Below are 18,690 nucleotides of genomic sequence, written 5' to 3'. Positions count from 1 at the left end.
GTCTGATATTACTGATCAGTTGTACAACTAATTCGTATCTAACAACTAACTAGATTAATTTTATCATTTCTTCAGGTCAGGATTTTTCTATGCTTTTAAATTTGATCATATTAAATTTGAAGTTAGGGAATGTCTGCCTTACCATAAATCTGTTTAAGCTTTAAAAACAAAAAAAAGGCCTCCCTGGTGGCACAAGTGGTTAAACACCGCACTATGAAGCAATCCGCAGCCTCTGCAGCACCAGTTCTATCCCCCAGCCAGCCAGGGAGAAACCCACATGGAGAGCAGACCTCTCCTGTCTCGCCCAATGCTCCCCTCAGCAGTGTATTTCAGTCAATCTGCCTGTTCTGTTCCCCACTCTGTCTATAGTGGATCCCCTCTCCATCTCTGGCCTGCACCCCAGCTCTTGTATGCATAAATAAATCTTTAAAAAAAAAGACCCTTCCCTTTTCAGCTGTGGCTGATTTTCTGGGTCAATATATGTAAAAAGGTCCTCAGGATGCCAGTGACTTAGATTTGTATTTCTAATCGTGTCCATCATAAAATTCCATAGACTGAAGTTTAAACGACAGTGCTGTTCCTTCAAAGTGAACTTTAGAAGGCTGATGAATGACCAATGAGAACCTGAGGACTTCCGAGGGCCCCTCCAGATTCTACTACCTGCTCAGAGCCCGGAAGCTCCAATCACCATGGCCCCGCTCTACTTCCGGCACTGGCTCCGCCCCCAGCCCCTTGCAATGCATTATGGGAGGCCCCCCATTTGGACGAAGCCCTCCGGGCAAGAAGTACTTCAGGAGACCTGAATGACTAGATTTAAATGAAATTTTAATAAGTCTGCTCCTTCCATTGGTATTAAGAAATTAGCAGTTTTCATACCTGTTTTGACGTGAGGCCTCAAAGATTAATGACAAGTTACGCCATTTCCCGGGAAGGATACCCCAGTAGTAACTTTTTCTGCTCCTTACTCAGTGGAACTTAAGCATTAAAATGCCGGACGCGCGCGCCCTCGCAGCCTTGCTGCTGTGTCCCCAAGACGCCCTTAGCCTGGGCAAGACGCGGCAAAGGCATGGACGGACTGAGTTGAGCAATGGAGGATGGACCTTCCCGCTCCCTGCGAAGTGTCAGTCACGGGGTGAGCCGCTCCTTCAGCCTTTGGCTTTTCTGCGGCGTTTCCTAGAGTTCTGAGCAAAAACAGAGAGGAGAAGCCGCCTGCACCAACCTTGTAGGATCAGGCGTGTCCCGGGCTGTCAGGCCGTGTCTGGTGTCCAGCGGCGGAGGGCGGCCCACTCTGCTCTTGGAGCCTGGTAACTATGTTAAATTTCCTTTGTCACTAGGTGGCAGAATATAATTAAGATGTCAGAATTTCCCCCATCACATTGGAAGGTGTTTCCAGTTCCTTCCTAATGAGCTTCTTTCATTACTTTGCAGTATTTGCTAATGCTCCTTAGGGCTGAAATAAAATTTCCTTCTGCAGGCATGTCCTGTACTTGAATAGGATTTTACGTTTTATTTTATTTTTTAAAATTTAATTGAGTTAGTCTTAGGGGGAAACATCCATAACAACAAAGAACATTCTTTCTCTTCCTGAGGGCTACTGTTTGAGCAATCCTAGCTTCTTATTTTTACTTATTGCTTTGTTAATTTTTTGAAACAAATCCCAGACATTGTATCCCTTCAGTTGTGTACATTTCAGGGTGTATCTCCAAAATGATGAGGACTCTTGATTGTGTGCAGTTTTTTTTTTTTTTTAAAGATTTATTTATTTATTTATACAAGTACTGGGTACAGTCAGAAGCGCGGGAGGGTGAGAGGATTCACCAGAGCCAGAGCTTGGAACAGAACAGGCAGACTAATGATACACTGCTGAGGGGAGCAGCGGGCGGCAGGAGAGGTCTGCGCAGCATGTAGGACCCTCCTCCAGTGGCCGGGGAGCAGCCGGGGATCGAACCGGCGCTGCAGAGGCTGCGGGCAGTTTCGCAACCCAGCACTTAACCGCTGTGCCACTGGGGAGGCGATATGCAGTTTTTTTGTTTTTTTAAAGATTTATTTATTTATGCATACAAGAGCTGCAGTACAGGGCAGAGATGGGAGCGGGGTGGGGGTGAGAGGACTCACCAGAGACAGAGTGGGGAACAGAACAGGCAGACTAACTGAAATATACTGCTGAGGGGAGCAGCGGGAGAGACAGGAGAGGTCTGCTGAGCCATGTGGGTTGCTCCCTGGCTGGCCGGGGATCGAACTTGTGCTGCAGAGGCTTCAGAATTGCTTCATAGTGTGGTGCTTAACCCCTTGCGTCACCAAGGAGGCCTGATTCTGTGCAGTTTTAATGATTAACCCAATTAAATAATGAGATATATTTCTGTGGATCATAGTTTAGTAATATGCATAGCTAACCACAGGGACCCAGCTTTGCAGGGGTTGGGTGTGGTCTGAACTGGAGTTGGCCAGTTTCCCTTTCTGGAATCTGGGGTTTATTCTGCTGGAGACCAATGTGGATCTTCTTTCATCCCTCAGAAGAGTTTGCAGAGTTTAAATGAATAGAATGCAGAGTTTAAATGAACAGAAAGCAATAGACCAAACGTGGTTTGCATATTCAAGTTGAGAGTCTCTCCCACTGTCAGTCTTTTTTCAGTCATTAGCAGGACAGTGTTGGCCTCAATCTCCTGTGGCTAGGAGCCCTCACATCTGGGGTCTCAGTCTGGGCCTCCATTTCCTGCCCTATCAGCGTCAGTATCAGCTCTCCTGCTGCTTCATTTCCTCCTGGCTAGCACTGACCTAATGTACCCTCTCCCCTCCTGTGCTCTAGCAAGGCTGGTTATACTTTTTTTTGCAAAGCTTGCTGAGTTTTGCTCTCTTCACTTCCTCCTTTCACACTACCACTGTTATATGAAGGCCTCAGTTGATTCACCTTTCCGCTGTGCTAATAAGACAAACTTGGTTGCTCTGTCTCACTTCTTCTTTTTCATTTCCACTTCCTCATATACTAGATATTTGCCACAGTCAGGGACTGCATTTTATGTTGGGGGATACAAAAATAAAAGAAACAGAAACCTGCCTTTGAAAAGCTCACAGCCTGACTGGGGGCAAGGTGAGCAGGGGAGATGGAGCATAAATGAATGCAATGCAACATATGTGCCAGGAAAAAGTGGAGGCACAGGTGATGTGGGAACATAGATGCAGAGTGGGCTTATTTGTCTGGGGAGTCGGAAAAGGCTTACCTAGTGTAAGATTTTCGTTTTTGTATTTATTTTAACTTGGATCAGGTTATAAATTCATATACTTTATATATATATATGAAAATAATAAATATATCTATCCCCCCCACCCTCATTATCCTTCTGCCAATCCCCATGTTCTCTAAAGGTAACTACTTGTATTAATTTCTTGCATGTCTGTTTGTTGTTTCAGAATTTCAATAAACAACATAAATAAACATCAATAAACAACATAAATCTATCTTAAAAAAATCTTAAATCCTTTTGGAAACAAGGAGGGGCATAAATAGAAAAAAATCAGAAACTGTATTAGGTGCTTTGCACAATAAATCCCTAATCCTCATAACAACCTTACAAGATAGATACTTTTCTTTTTATTTTTCTTCTTCTTTTTGTTTTAAACAATTGATGACACTGAAGTTTGGAGAGATCCTTGTAAAGATAGTATAGAAAGAATATCTGAGAAAGAAACTGAACTCAGAAAGGAACAATTACATAAATTTTTCCCAATGGCTAATATACATATATAGTAACTACAGACAATGTAAGATCATTACTATCATGTGATTTTGATGTTAATACAATAATTCACCTAACATATCCAGAGTCTACCATGTCAGGCACTGTAGAAGGTGATGAGGATACAATAACAAATGGAATGTAGTCCTTGACCCTTCATTCCTCCTGTGGGAGTTAATTTGCAGGTCTTCCCAGTCTGGACCTTCTTCATCTTTTGTGGCCTGAGGAATATCTCATCTGTTCATCCCATGCTGGTTTATGACCAGTTAGTTTTGTATCAGACTCATAGTGCATATATGGTTAACAAGTAGTTGCCTCTTACAATGTTGTTTTGAAGTTTATATCTGGAATCAGTGGCAGAGAGTAGAGAGACTAATTTTTCATACCTACTTTGTGGGCAAAAGGGAGAAATGAAGGGAAGCAAGTCATTTATTTGTCATATCTGAACTAGATGTCCAAAATAATGAGTTTCTCTTTGCAGTTGTTATAAATGATAGCGGTTATGTTTTGTTACTCAAACTCAACATTTCTTAAATCACTGTAAAAGTTATTCCCCTTTTGGGAAATCCTGGAGTAAATAAATCCATTTAACTTGGTTAGTCATGTTCTCAGACATATTTTTTGTCCAAGGAATCTTGTCTCTTCTTCATTGCTGGTTGCATAATTCATGGCAATGCTGGGTATTTCGCTTTGCCCCATTTCTGTAAATATGTCTACCAGCACCTCCTATGAGTACCTTTGAGTGTTATTGTAGTGGCTTTGTTGGGAAGAAAATCTCTGGGCTGAATGCTAGTCTGTTCTACAGAAGTCCTTTATTTATTTATTTATTTATTTATTTATTTATTTATAAAGATTTATTTACTTATTTATACAAGCACTGAGTACAGTCAGAAGCACGGGAGGGTGAGAGAATCCACCAGAGTCAGAGCAGGGAGCAGAACAGGCAGAAGGACGAAGTACACTGCTGAGGGGAGCAGCGGGCAGCAGGAGAGGTCTGTCGCGCTATGTGGGACTCTCGCTGGTGGCCAGGGATTGAACCGGCGCTACAGAGGCTGCGGGCAGCTTCGCAGCCCAGCGCTCAACTGCTGCGCCATCAGGGAGGCCCAACAGAAGTCCTTTATTTAATAATTTTTTCCTCATTCTTGTGATCTAAAATTCTCCTTACTATGGAAATAAGGGGGAAGGGAAGATCAATGAATTATGGTGGATGCTTACTGGTGCTTTGTAGAGGATTATAATTACCCCTAAAACATAACAGTGTCATAAATCAATTGTTATGTTAAAACATAACAATGTCATAAATCAGTGTCATAAATAAACAATTAAAAAATAAAAAGTATCCTCTTGTTGCCACAACTGGAGTAGAAAATGTCACTTGTGTCTACCTGGAATTTTACCGTTTAACTTTTTCAAGACCATTCACAAATGAGTTCTTGCATCTCCGGTGTGTATTAGAAGGTGGTTCCGTTCATTCTGTTTGTTGGCTAAAAGCCATGCTAATTTAATTAAAAAAAAAACTTCCTCTAAGAAATTAATCCTCACGTGGCTGTTGCCTCATGGGAAATGTATTTGAACTGCTGGGCAGGTTTCTGTTTACTTGTGTCTTTGGCCATGGGGAGCGAGGTGGTGGCAGTTACGCATGGTGTAGTCGTGGAAGGAGTATTGTATTTGAGGTCACTGGCTCTGGGTGCAAGTTCTGGTACCGTTGCTTGGGTGCTATGTAAACTTGAACCAATTGCTTAAAGTCTGAACATCAGTGAGTTCAACTATAAAATGATGACTATAATAGCAATTGTCATCTTTCTACTTTAGGGAGTTGTTGAGAGGACCAAAAGGGATCATATATTGACGCACCCTTGCAAAATTAAGTTATTATTAGATGTCTGGATTTACAACCTTCCTTTCTGGTTTTCCCATTGCTTTTGTCCTATAGGTTGAAAACAGTCAGAATGAATATCAGCAGTGGGGGACATGCAAAAGAGACTACACAGAAGGTGGTGAGGAAGCATGGAAAGAAATGTGGTGTGGCATATTGCAGAGTCTGGGCCTGGGAGTCTGACACATCTGGGTTTTGATTCCTTTTTTAGTTTAGCTGCTCTGTGAACTTTAGGCAGATTACCTAACTTCATTTCATCTTTAAAAGAAGGCTAATAATCCTTACCTCTCAGCATTTTTGTTGTGAAGTTGAAATAAACTAGCCTACGTAAGGCAACCAGCTGCTCTTAGCTCATTTTCCTTGTTCCCTTAACCAAAGAAGCACCACCCAGGGTAGAGGTCCAGAGTTAGGTTATCAGGTAACAAAGTGTGGAGGGCAGAGACAGGGTAGCCAGGGACCAAGGAACTGGATGGGGGAGGGAGAGGAGGGCCAGGATCCAGTAAATCACATGGCTGTATCTAGTCAGAAGTTGGTCTGCGTGGGTTACATTTCATTGAATCTTTGTCCTTTTGAAGGTTCAGAACAGCCTCTCACTAACCTCTCAACCCAGTCCTTTCTGCAACTCCAAATGCCATCGCTGGGGTCTCTTTAGATGGTGTAGCCTGACCAGTCTCACAAGTTTAGACCTCACAGCCAGAGGAAGTGAAGTCAAAGGGCCGTATCTAGCAGGTGCACCTGCCTGGGGATAAAAAGTTTGTACCAGCTACATCCTTCCTTCTTGCTCTCCTTTTACTTTTTCATTTTTTATTTTTTAATTTTTAAAAATATTTTTAGTTTCTTTTTTTTGAGGTAGATTTTTTTTAAAGATTTATTTCATTTATACAAGAACTGGGGTACAGGCCAGACACGCAGGAGGCAAGAGGATTCACCAGAGACAGAGCGGGAAGCAGAACAGGCAGATGGACTGGAAGCACTGCTGAGGGGAGCAGCGGGTGAGACAGGAGAGATCTGCTGTGCCATGTGGGTTTCTCCCTGGCCGGCCTGGAATCGAATCCATGGTGTGAAGGCTGCAGACAGCTTCACAGCGGTGCGCTCAACCTGCTGTGCCACTGGGAGGCCTTCTTTTACTTTTTTAAAATTTCCTTATACTGACACACATCTTGATTTTTAAATGTTATTTTGCATCTGCTAGTCTGCTCTAAATGATATGTAGTTGCAATCTGTGACCTCCGAGGCTCCTTGTCATCTCATGATGCTGGGGCCAAAAGTCAAGCAGAGTTTGACAGCTGCTTCTGAGCCATCTTGGACTGTTGCCATCACAAAAGTTAATATCATCCATTTTGGAGACTACCACTTATCAATTGTGTGGCGATACCACCGGCCTCCAAAAATCACTAAAATTGTACCAAAAAAACATGCATCTGACTCCTTGGGGAATCACTCATCTTCTCTGTGGAGACACTGCTAACATCTAGTAACATGAACATGGTACAAAGCATGTGTGTTTGACCTGTGGGGATCACTCACTGGCACCGCCATGTTGAGGAGTACAAAGATATTCAGGTGCCTGAGGCCATACAAAAACCTGAATCTCTTCCTTTCTTTGATGCTTAACTGGAATGTTTAGGTATGTTGTTTTGTGTTCATTTATTCAGCAAGCATTTGCCCAGTGCTTTCTAATACTCTGAAATTTATGAAATTAGGATTTTTTGTGGGTCAGATTGTAGAATGGCAGTGATTTCATAGAATTTGACTGAACACGTGATAGAAGCCATGCCAGGAGCTAGAGATGCAAAGAGATGAAACAGCTTCTGGGCTAGAAGGGTTTAAAGAATTTAGGGATGAGGCAGACACAGATAGAGGGAACACAAGTGACTCTGGTTTAGTACAGATGTTCACAGACAACATGTGGTACACCCCTAAGAGGGAAGGACTAAAGGGAAAGCTTCCCAGAGAATTCAGCTGAGCTTTTGTATATGGAGAGAGTTTTTTTTTTTGTAAAGTTCTCAAAATTGACAAGCCATCCTGGGGATAAACAGTGTGGTGGCTTTTTGCTATACCAATTTAGCTTGAGGCCTATCCAGCACAACATATCCTTTATTTTATACCACTCATCATGGCTCTGCTTTTCTGATTATCCCCTGATTAATGTACACAGTAAGTCTCAGTTCACCCTGTGTCTGATTGATTAGCATTCCATATTTGACAGCCATGCTAACTAGGAAAGCATAATGTATTTGCAAATGCCAGCATCTATGAAAACAGCCCCTGGTGTCAACTGGAGTCTGGCTGTTGCACCCCAGCTCCCCACTCAGCAGGTTTTCAACTTATGACAGAAGCAATTATTTAATTCAAGGCAGTATCTTCTAGGGAGCTCCTGGTAAGATCTATGCCCTGTTCTAGGAACTTTGCATTCATTATATCATTGAATCCTTACAACTATGAGATTGGTATAAGGGTCACTCCCACTATGTGGTTTCAGAAACTGAGGCACAAAGTTGTTAAGCAGCCAGTACTCCATATTATGCCTCAGAGTGAGAGAGATACTGCCTCAGACTCCTCATTTTGCTAACTTTATTATTTGGAAATAGAGATCCTTGGAGTGCTTGTTTTTAACTGTTGGCTATCTCCTCTGCTTCCCCTCTTTAGAGCCTGAGTTCCCTACGCTAGAGACAATGCAAATGTCATTGGAGAGAAGCTTGAACTTGAAGAGAGCTCTGGTGGAGGGTCTTCCTGGGCACTATGGGAGAACAGCCAATTGCCATCTTCTATGCCATGTGGCCTTGTTTTCTGATTCTCTCTGCTCCCTCCCTCTGCATATCCATTCCTACAAACTCTAAGACCCAGCTAAAAGTCCCCTCTGAGAGATCTTCCTCAAGCTTAGTACATCTTAGACTGTAATGTTCATGGACCCCTGTGCAAGATCTTACTTGGAGGTCAAGCTAAATAATAGATTTTAATTCTATCTATTTGAGGTGGGACTTGAAGTTCTACATTTTAACAAGCTTCTGGTTGTATAGGTGCTGTTGATCTGTGGACCATACTTTGAGTAGCAAGGCTTTAGATCTCAATTTTCCTTTAGGCTTTTTTTTTTTTTTTTAACTTCAGGCTATACAAGCTGTTTTAAGGGAAACAAGACAACTGACTGCAGCTAATTTGGCATTCAGTATGTAGGTTAACCAACATCCTGTTTTGCCTGGCACTGTGGGGTTTCCTGGGACATAGGACTTTCAGTGCTAAAACTGGAAAAATCCTAGACAAAGTACAGAGGCAAGTCTCCTTACCTCTGGTGGTTACAGGTGGATGGCAGTTATGCATCTCCTTCCTTACAACCTCCACGCCAGGTGAGGACTTGGGAAAAATTCTGTTAAAGCTATGATGTTAATTATCCAACAGGTATAAGAGACATTCCTTCAAATGAGTCTCAAGGCTTCTCAAAAGACCTCTTTTCTGCCTTTACAATGACAACAACAGAATTGGACATAGATATTATGATGACAGAATAAGCCAGCCTCACACTAAGTTCCAGTGATAGCTTCAGTGGAGAAAGAGATACATTAGACTACTTGTTGAGTTTGTATATTCCATTCAGGCACAAGTGATGGACTTGGTTCATCAATCTGGTTCATCATCCTGAAGGTTTCAGAGCAGAGTATTGGTCCTCAGTGGTGTTGGGTTCAGCCAGAAAATCAACGCTGCCTTTTTTGAACTTCATGAGATTCAGATTTTGTCAGTCTTTATGGTATTTTGTTTGGAGGATGGGTGGAAATTCACCTCAAAAAATGACCACCCTGAAAGATATTTTATTCCACATTTCAGAGTGTGCCAGATAAAAATCCCCTGTAATTACCCTCATTCTTTTTTTTAAAAAGATTTCAAAATTTTATTTTATTTTATTATTTTTTTAATTTTAATTTTATTTTTATATTCCCCATACAATTGCAACCTCCTTATTTTGACCCCAATCCCTCCTTTCCCTGACCCTCAGCCCCCATAGAGTGTCTCTGGTTCATAGTTGTTTGTTGATTTTGATTTTTACTTTCTTATAATTATTCTTTTTCCTGGTCTCTTATTAGAAACATCAATTCCAAAGAGCACCTGCACCCCTATGTTTATAGCAGCACTGTTTACAATAGCTAAGCTTTGGAAACAACCCAAATGCCCAAAAATAGATGACTGGATCAAGAAGATGTGGTACATATGCACAATGGAATATTACTCAGCATTCAAAAAAGATAAACACATGCAATTTACAGCAACATGGATGGCGCTGGAAGGGATCATGCTCAGCAAAATAAGCCAGAAAGAAAAAGAAAAATACCAGTTGGTCTCACTCATAGCAGGAATCTAGAAATTACCCCTCATTCTTGATCAACAGCAGGAAAAAATTGGGGCAGAGAATTGGTTTCTTGGCTTTGAGTAGTACATAAAACAGAATCCTTTGCAGGGTTCAGAAAAGCCAAATCATGTGGGTCCCTGGGGGTTGTCTTGGAACAACTGAAGATTTTTTGGTGATGAAGGAAGATCTCTTTCTAACTAAGCCTCAATCTTAAAAAAAAAAAATATTTTAGCTTCCATTCGTTTTCCTGGAAAAACAAAAAAAGAAAACAAGACCTTCCTTGCCTCAGCCTTTTAGAAGAAAGGGACAGGAGGCTGGGCTGCTGGGATGGAAGTTCTGTGAAGAAATTTTTCAGAGCAAGTGTTCACATTAGTGGAGCTTTCATCCTCCCTGTGGATTTGTACACCAACCTCTGACACCCTGTTCAGCAAAACAGCTTTACCTTTCACCTACTCGCCTTGTTTTCCAGCTGTTTGCTACGTGCTCTGTGTGCACATGTGAGCAACTCTTGATAATTTTGTTTGCTTATGCCATTTCTTCTTCAACAAAGAGTCTAGAGGTCTAGAGGTCCTTAGTGAGGCTGTGGAAGTTAGATCAGAAGAAGGGGGGCTTGGGGTGAGCATGAGTGAGTGAGTTGCTGTTAGAAGTGACTCCAAAGGGATCTAGATATTATCCCAGAATTGGATGGCAGCCCTAGTTTCACACATATCATTTCACTGATGAACAACTTTAGAGACTTGGAGAGGAGAAATGGCTTACTTGAGGCTAGCCAATGAGTGATTAGAGCTGAAAGAAAAAATTTGTAATGCTCTCAATTAAAATTCATGAAGTCTCTGGGTTGAAAAGGAGCTTAACAATTCTATATTCAACCTCAGGTAGATGCTTGAATTCTGGTCTCTGTGTTCTTGTGAAGTGACCATCTGGTTATCATTGGCTCATTGGGTGATAGGGTGTTCACCACTGTTCACAAAAGGTGGGGGGGCTTCATTTGGTTGATTTCCTTGGGTATAGGATATTTTGACTAGGTGTGTTTCTTGGTTTTCTGAATATATTAATTTAAGTTAGCAGTACACCAGTATTGATGTATTTTCAATGAGAAGGTATTTCCTGGAGCAAATTTTACTTACCTTTGTCCAATTAATTTCGTACACATAGTAATTTGCACAAAGGATGCAGCCTCTCTTAAACATAATCCCCTTATTTGGGTCAGAATACCTTGTAAACTCTTAACTGTTCAATAGAATGAATTTAGGAAAATGCTGACCTAAGCTATGGAATAAAATTCTGAAAAAATGTACATGTAAATTTAAGTTTTTGTGAATTAAATAATATTTTATTTTTATTTATTTTTAATTTTTAAAAAAAGATTTATTTATGTATACAAGCACTGGGTACAGTCAGAAGCGTGGGAGGGTGAGAGAATTCACCAGAGCCAGAGCAGGGAACAGAACAGGCAGCCTGAGGAAACACACTGCTGAGGGGAGCAGCGGGCAGCAGGAGAGGTCTGCGCACCATGTGGGACTCTCGCTGGTGGCTGGGGATCGAACCGGCGCTGCAAAGGCTGCAGGCAGCTTCGCAGCCCAGTGCTCAACCACTGTGCCACGAAGGGAGGCCCTAAATAATATTTTAAATAGAGGACTTTATGCTCAAAATCAACCAATGAAAAATATATTGCCAGGTGAAACTGAGTTTATATAACATAAATCAATTTTTTATTAGCATATATATTTTTTGGATGGATGTATGCAAATATGTTAAAATGCTTATTTTATGTGTGAAGTGTTGGGAGAACCTTAATTTTTTTAATGATTTATTTATATATATTTTACATCATCTTTCATTTTTTACAATGTTTGTTTTCTTTTCTCAGGTATAATCCCCATAGAATTTCCACCACCAATTCACCTGTGTACTAGCACCATAGTTCCTTGTGCTCTTCTCGCCCTCGTTTTGATTCCTCTCCTTCCTCCTCCCCTGTAGAATGTCTCTGATTTATAGTTGTCTGTTTATTTTTGTTTTGTATTGTTGTGTTTTTCACTGTTGATATTTTTTCCTCTGACCCCTTTTTTGGTTCCCCTATATTCCTCCTATAAGTGAAACCATCTAATATGAGAACCTTAATTTTTTTATCTTGTCTATGTGTATTCTCTGAATAGCAAAAAGTCAAAAAATAACCAATAATGAATCTTTTAGGAAAATAAAGAATGCTTTTGGTAGAGAGAATAAGCATTATTCCTTTTTTTATTCTTCTTTATAAGACAAGGAGATTCTCTCTCATTCTTTGTGAGAAACACATAACTAAAATAGCATTTCTCCTCTTCCTGATCAAAAACCTTACCATGATATTTGCCTACATATCAAGTCAAATCTCCTCTGCTTTATTGTTAATACCTTGTGTAATATAATCCCATTTTTATCTCTCAGATTTACCTAATGAAGCTCCTTTCTGAAAATATTTCAGCAAGACTGATTTTTGTCTCTAGTCCTTTTGTGCCCAAGCGCTTTTCTGCTTCATTGTCTCTGTTTTTTCCACACTGGAGAGTCCTTTTTATCTCCAAATTCAAGGCCTTTTGTTTTACAGGACCCCACAGTGATTTTTCCCTTTTCTGATTGCCTGTGGCAGTTTTATTCTACATTATGCCACTTAGTATTTACTGTGCATACGTAGGCTCAACCCTTGATGCTGATTGGCAGATACAAACTTAGGTTGCCAGTTAGAGGGTTTGAATACTCCAAAGACATGCTAAAAGAGAAGAAATAGCCTAGTTGAATCAGTGATTTAGAGTCCTGAGAAGCAGACCAAGAAGACTTTGGTTGGAGTGGCTGAGCAAATCAGCAGCTAGGGAGCTGCTTGAATAAATAGAGGGGCAGAATGAGGTATGGATAAGCATAGAGAAGGTAGTGGCTGTCCTGATCGTCTCATGTTTGACTTGATGTGGTTTGCCTAGACAGAGAGCACTGACTGCCACTCCCATTGGCACTCTCTTTAAGAGAGCAAAGTAGAAATTTCTGAGGGCATTCTGGAGAATTCTTTTTTTCATGCACTACATAGTCAGTGCTACCAGTTAATTCAGACACTGTTTATAACCAAGTAGAAGCTTAAGCTGGAAGTAGCATAGGAGAAAAGCACATATTTACTTGCTCATGGAGTCTTAATAATCTAAAATGAACCCCGGGAAGCATGACTACAATTTAGCCTCAGGAGTGACTGGGTCCCTAGAATTAGATGCTGCCAAGACCCTTTTTTAAATATCCCTAAACCTCTGCTTCTCTCTATGCTTTGATCTTCTTTACTGAAGACAGCTTATGGCTGTCAATGCAGCTACTAAGAGCTCATAAAGTTTACATCTTTCAACTTCCACCACCAAAGGGAGGCTGATGCTCTTGTTTCAGTTAGGAGTATCCCATGAAAGGGTTCTGATTGGCCTTGGGCACCTAGGTCAAATGCTTTCCCCTACCTAATCAGCCACACAGGGGAAAGAAAAGGTCACATAAAGAAGATGTCATGTAGATAGGGGTAGGTTCTGGGCAAACAATCTCCTGGTTGTTCAGTATTTATAGCCCTGCAGCCACTGTGCATAGTAATGCTCAGGACAGGCATATCAGTAGGTATGCTGGAAATCAGGAAGGAAGAGCTATGGTATAGCACACTACCCTACCCTATTGTTAGAGTAAAGTCAACAAGTTTTTACTGAGAGTTGTTCCCTAGAGACTTGATAATTATTGGGCTAGCCTTCAATTCCGTACACTATTCCTTTTTCCTGCTACATTTACTCTAGGATCTCAGGCTCCATTCAGCTACCCAACAACTCTGACATCTCTCTGCCCTGCAAAAAACTACTAACTTACACTGTTATCTTAGTCTTAATGACTGCTGAGTCATTTCATTTCCCAGAAGGAGAATGGTGAAGTCACTGACACTGCCTGGTTACTGGCAGCCTTAAGCTCTAGATGGAATATTTTTGGGGACAAATGTGAGTAAAAAGCGGAACCCATTGTTATTCCTTTAGAGGAAAACCATTAGATTATTCTAGGAAGGTAAACTGGATTGGGGGGTAGGGGAGGAGTGGGAGTTATATTAGCATAACATGCCTCACTCTGGACAGGTCTTCCCCAGTACTAGGGCTCCTCAAAGTCACTAAGTCCTCGATTCATTCTGATAGTCAACTGTTAGGAATAAAGATGAGGAATAAAGCTGTGAGGTAGGCAGGCAGTGTGGCATGAAAACCTAGACATACCTTGCTCCATTTTGGCCTCTGTTGGTTGACCCTGGCTCCCCAGGTGCTTACTCCCTCATTTCTAATAGCCACTGAGCTTTTTTTTTTTTTTTAAATTTGTTTTATTTACTTATGCATACAGGAACTGGAGTGTAGGCCAGAGGTGCAGGGGGTGAGAGGTTTCATCAGAAACAGAGTGGGGAGCGGAACAGGCAGATTGACTGAAATACACTGCTGAGGGGAGCAGCTGGAAAAACAGGAGAGATCTGCTGCACCTTGTGGGTTAGCTCCCTGGCTGGGGATCGAATTCCTGCTTCAGTGGCTGCAGATAGTTTCACAGTGCTGAGACTTAACCCCTTGTGCCACCAGGGAGCCCAGATACCTGGTTTTAAATATTGACTTGGGCTTATCTGGTGGCACAGGGGTTAAAGACACAGTACTGTCAAGCTGTTGCCAGCCACTGCAACATGAGTTTGATCCCTGGCCAGGGAGCTAACCTACATGGCAAAACAGACCTCTCCTGTCTTGCTTGCTGCTCCTTTCAGCAGTGTATTTCAGTAGATCTGCCTGTTCTGCTCCCTACTCTGTCTCTGGTGAATCCTTTTACCCTCTGTACCTCTGGCCTGTCCCCCAGTTCTTGTATGCATAAATAAATAAATCTTTAAAAATAAATAAATATTGATTTTACTACTTGTTAGATGGGTGAACTTTGGCAAGTAATTTCATCTCTCTGTGCCTCAGTTTCTTCAATTATCAACGAGAATAACAGTAGGACCAACCTTACAGGGTGTAATCATGCAGTACATAGCAAGAGTTCTAGAAATGTTAGCTGTTGTTTTTATTCTACCTTCACTATTCTCTCCAGTAGGGGTCATTTGAATTGGTTCCCTCCTGTATTCTTGGGATAATCCCCAATCTACCATCTTCTTGGTCTCAACTTTTATTCCCCAGCCTCATCCTCATCCTCTGGTCCATCCAGTCAAATATGTGCAAATAAACATTTCTCAGTGACTAAAAATAAGCTATAACCCAAGAGACTTGCAGCCATAAATTTGTGAACTCCTGTGCTAGGTAATAAGTTTCATGAGGGCAGAAACTAGTTGGTCTTGTTACCTCTATGATCTAGTGCTAGTCTAGCAAATGATGTTATTAGTTCTTTTTTTTTTTAATTTTTCTAGAGGCATGTTTTATTTATTTATTCGTTTGTTTGTTTATACATGCACTGGGTACAGTCAGAAGTGCGGGAGGGTGAGAGAATTCACCAGAGCCAGAGCGGGGAGCAGAGCAGGCAGAAGGACCGAAGTACACTGCTGAGGGGAGCAGTGGGCGGCAGGAGAGGTCTGCGTGCCATGTGGGACCCTCCTCCAGTGGCCGGGGAGCAGCCGGGGATCGAACCGGCGCCGCAGAGGCCGCCGGCAGCCCCGCAACCCAGCGCTCAACCTCTGCGCCACCGGGGAGGCCTATTAGTTCTTGTTATGAATGAATAAGCAAATAAATGGGTTCAAGTGAATCTCTGGCTTCTAAATTTAAGAGAAAGAATCCCTGTGTAAATTCTATAGTCAATGGGAGAACCCCTGGGAAGGGTTCTATTGTTGACTCTTTGCTCTGTCAGAAGTTACTCAAGAGCCCAAATGTTTCATGGAGTATGCCTTAACTTAAAAACGTATGTGCAGTTCTGCCCTCTTTCTCCAATCAAGAGTTGGAACCTCCCTGTGACCTCAGTTCCAAAATAAACTTTACCATCGCTGTGCTGGTAAGTGTTTTACCAACCAGCTACTTAACAAACAAACAAATCCCTGGTTCAATTTTTTGTCAATTTCTATGGTGCTAATATTTCCACCCTGGCCAATTTCATGCTGCAAATATGAAGTCACTAAACTTGAAGTTGGAAAGAGATGCAAAACCAGCCAGCTTTTTCTAGTTGTAGTATACCATTAAATCATAACTTCTTCCCTGCTAAGGGAAGTCCTAAGTCCTAAGAACCACATACCTGGGAGAAAACTTGAAAGAAACTGTGGCTTTGGCTCAGAGTTAGCTTCTTCTTATGTTTTGCTGGATGAGTATCTGTCCTCTCAGACTTCCTGGATTTCAGCCTTTGCCTGCTTTGATCCCCAACTGTTCTCCTGGCCCCCTGCCTCCCTAGGTTCTTGAAGAATGCACATGGCTATATACTTCCTGATCCACCCTGGTTGTCAGACGTGCTTCTGAGCACAGAGAAACTTAGCCACGCTACCTCCTGCAGGGTCTTCTGGGTTGGCCACCCTCTTTCCAGTTCAGAGGCATACCTCTCTTGACTCCTTGGAGGTTAACAAACATCCTCTCATTTGGGAACCCAGTTCCCAGCTCTTGTTCTTTTCCTGTCCTTGCACCTGTCTAGTTAGCACCATCTTTCATCTAAACTTGTACATAATCTTCACTTTCATTGGTTCAAAAAATAACTACTGGGCACTTTCATGTGCCAGAGTTTCTGGGACTGGGAATTTAGCAGTGAACAGAACAGGTAAGGATTCTCTGCTCTTGGGGTGCTTATATTAAAGTGTGAAGAAACACATGCTAAACAATAGGCATGATAAGTGAGCAATATGTTGTACAAGAAGGCAATAAGTATGATGGGAAAAGTGAGCAGGGAAAGATTCCTTACTTCCTTAATGACTTGGTCCCATCAGCCATCCCTACATAGTACCTGGTATAACCTCTGAGGGAGGGAGAGGTGTGCATGGGGCAGATAGTGGGTAGGGTGGGACTGGAAGAACCTGGGGTCAAAGGAGAGAGTTCAAATAGAAGGACTGAAGGAGTCCCTACAGCATTGTGGGCAGGGTAGAAGCAGTTACTTAAATAGGCAAGCCAAGCACATAGTCAGAGATGGAAGTGGAGTTGCGGCATCTAAATAATAACACAGAGCAATAGGATTAATAGAATGCTAGCTGAGATTGAAGAGAATAGATTTTATTAGGGCATGGGCATCCCTGGTGGGGTCTGGACACAGGGCCTAGAACCTGTGTCCAATGCCATGGTCTTTCTCATCTTAAAGCACCCTTTCAGCCCAAATTTCCTGACTTTTTCAGTAGTTCTCTGTGTCTGCTGAACTGATTCTCTTGCCTCTTTGATTGCTTCCATCTGGTTTCCTAGGTTTGTCTTTCATGAAGTAGTCAGTCTGGGTGAACACTGAAGCTATGGCCATGGCCAGCAGTATTACTGCTAACTCATTAGGAATGTAATCACTACTGTAGTCGTTCACAGTGAGTGTGGACAGTTGTTGAACGCTGTTACACAGAAAGAAGCATCCAGAGAAATCAGACCCAGGCAGTAGAAGGCTGCTCCTCCTACTAAGCTCCTGGCTGGAAGCAGATGTTTTATGGAAGTCACTTGCTATCCAGTTAGTCAACAGCATTTGTTTAGGACCCATTGCACGTCTGTCCCTGTGATGAGGAAGACAGTATTTCATTGCAGAAGAGATAATGATCCTCATCATGAGCTCTGATTGTTTCCTGAGGACTGATTCCTAGAAGTATCTTTATTTTCCCAAGGGATAAGAGCAAGTGTTAAGGCTCTTGATAAACAATGTCATGTTTCCTTCAAAGTAAGATGTACCAGTTCACATGTTCATTTCTTTCTTTTTTTTTTTTTAATAGAGGCATGTTTTTATTTATTTATTTATTTATTTGTTTGTTTGTTTAGACATGCACTGGGTACAGTCAGAAGCGCGGGAGGGTGAGAGAATTCCCCAGAGCCAGAGCAGGGAGCAGAGCAGGCAGAAGGACCAAAGCAGCCTCTGCTGAGGGGAGCAGCGGGCGGCAGGAAAGGTCTGCATGCCCTGTGGGACCCTCCTCCGGTTGCCGGGGAGCAGCCGGGGATCGAACTGGCGCCGCAGAGGCTGCGGGCAGCTTCGCAACCCAGCACTCAACCGCTGCGCCACGGGGGAGGCCCTACATGTCCATTTATTTCATTATATCATTCTTTTACCTGTACTAGATATTATTAAAAGTTTAAGTATATATTTAATGGAGAGGCAAAGGTGGGATTTCTTTGATTATATATTTATTTTTTGTTGTTTAAAAATAGTGCTTTGCTTCTTTACAGCAAATGAGACATTAACCAAAACAAAGAGACACCCCACTAACTGGGAAAAAAAATCTTTGCATTCCATACAACTGATATGGGACTGATCACAAAGATAAACAAAGAACTCACATGACTCAACAAGAACAAAGTAAGCAATCCAGTCAAGAAATGGGCAGAAGAGGGCCTCCCCGGTGGCGCAGTGGTTGAGTGCTGGGTTACGAAGCTGCGCGCAGCCTCTGCAGCGCCGGTTCGATCCCCAGCTGCTCCCAGGCCACCGGAGGAGGGTCCCACATGGCGCGCAGACCTCTCCTGCCGCCCGCTGCTCCCCTCAGCAGTGTACTTCGGTCCTTCTGCCTGCTCTGCTCCCCGCTCTGGCTCTGGTGAATTCTCTCACCCTCCCACGCTTCTGACTGTACCCAGTGCATGTATAAACAAAAACAAACAAACAAATAAAATAAATAA

This window comes from Talpa europaea, assembly GCF_964194135.1.
Source record: "Talpa europaea genome assembly, chromosome: 7".
Taxonomy (NCBI): domain Eukaryota; kingdom Metazoa; phylum Chordata; class Mammalia; order Eulipotyphla; family Talpidae; genus Talpa; species Talpa europaea.
The sequence above is the reverse complement of the archived record's forward strand: the minus strand, read 5'-3'. Positions refer to the sequence as shown.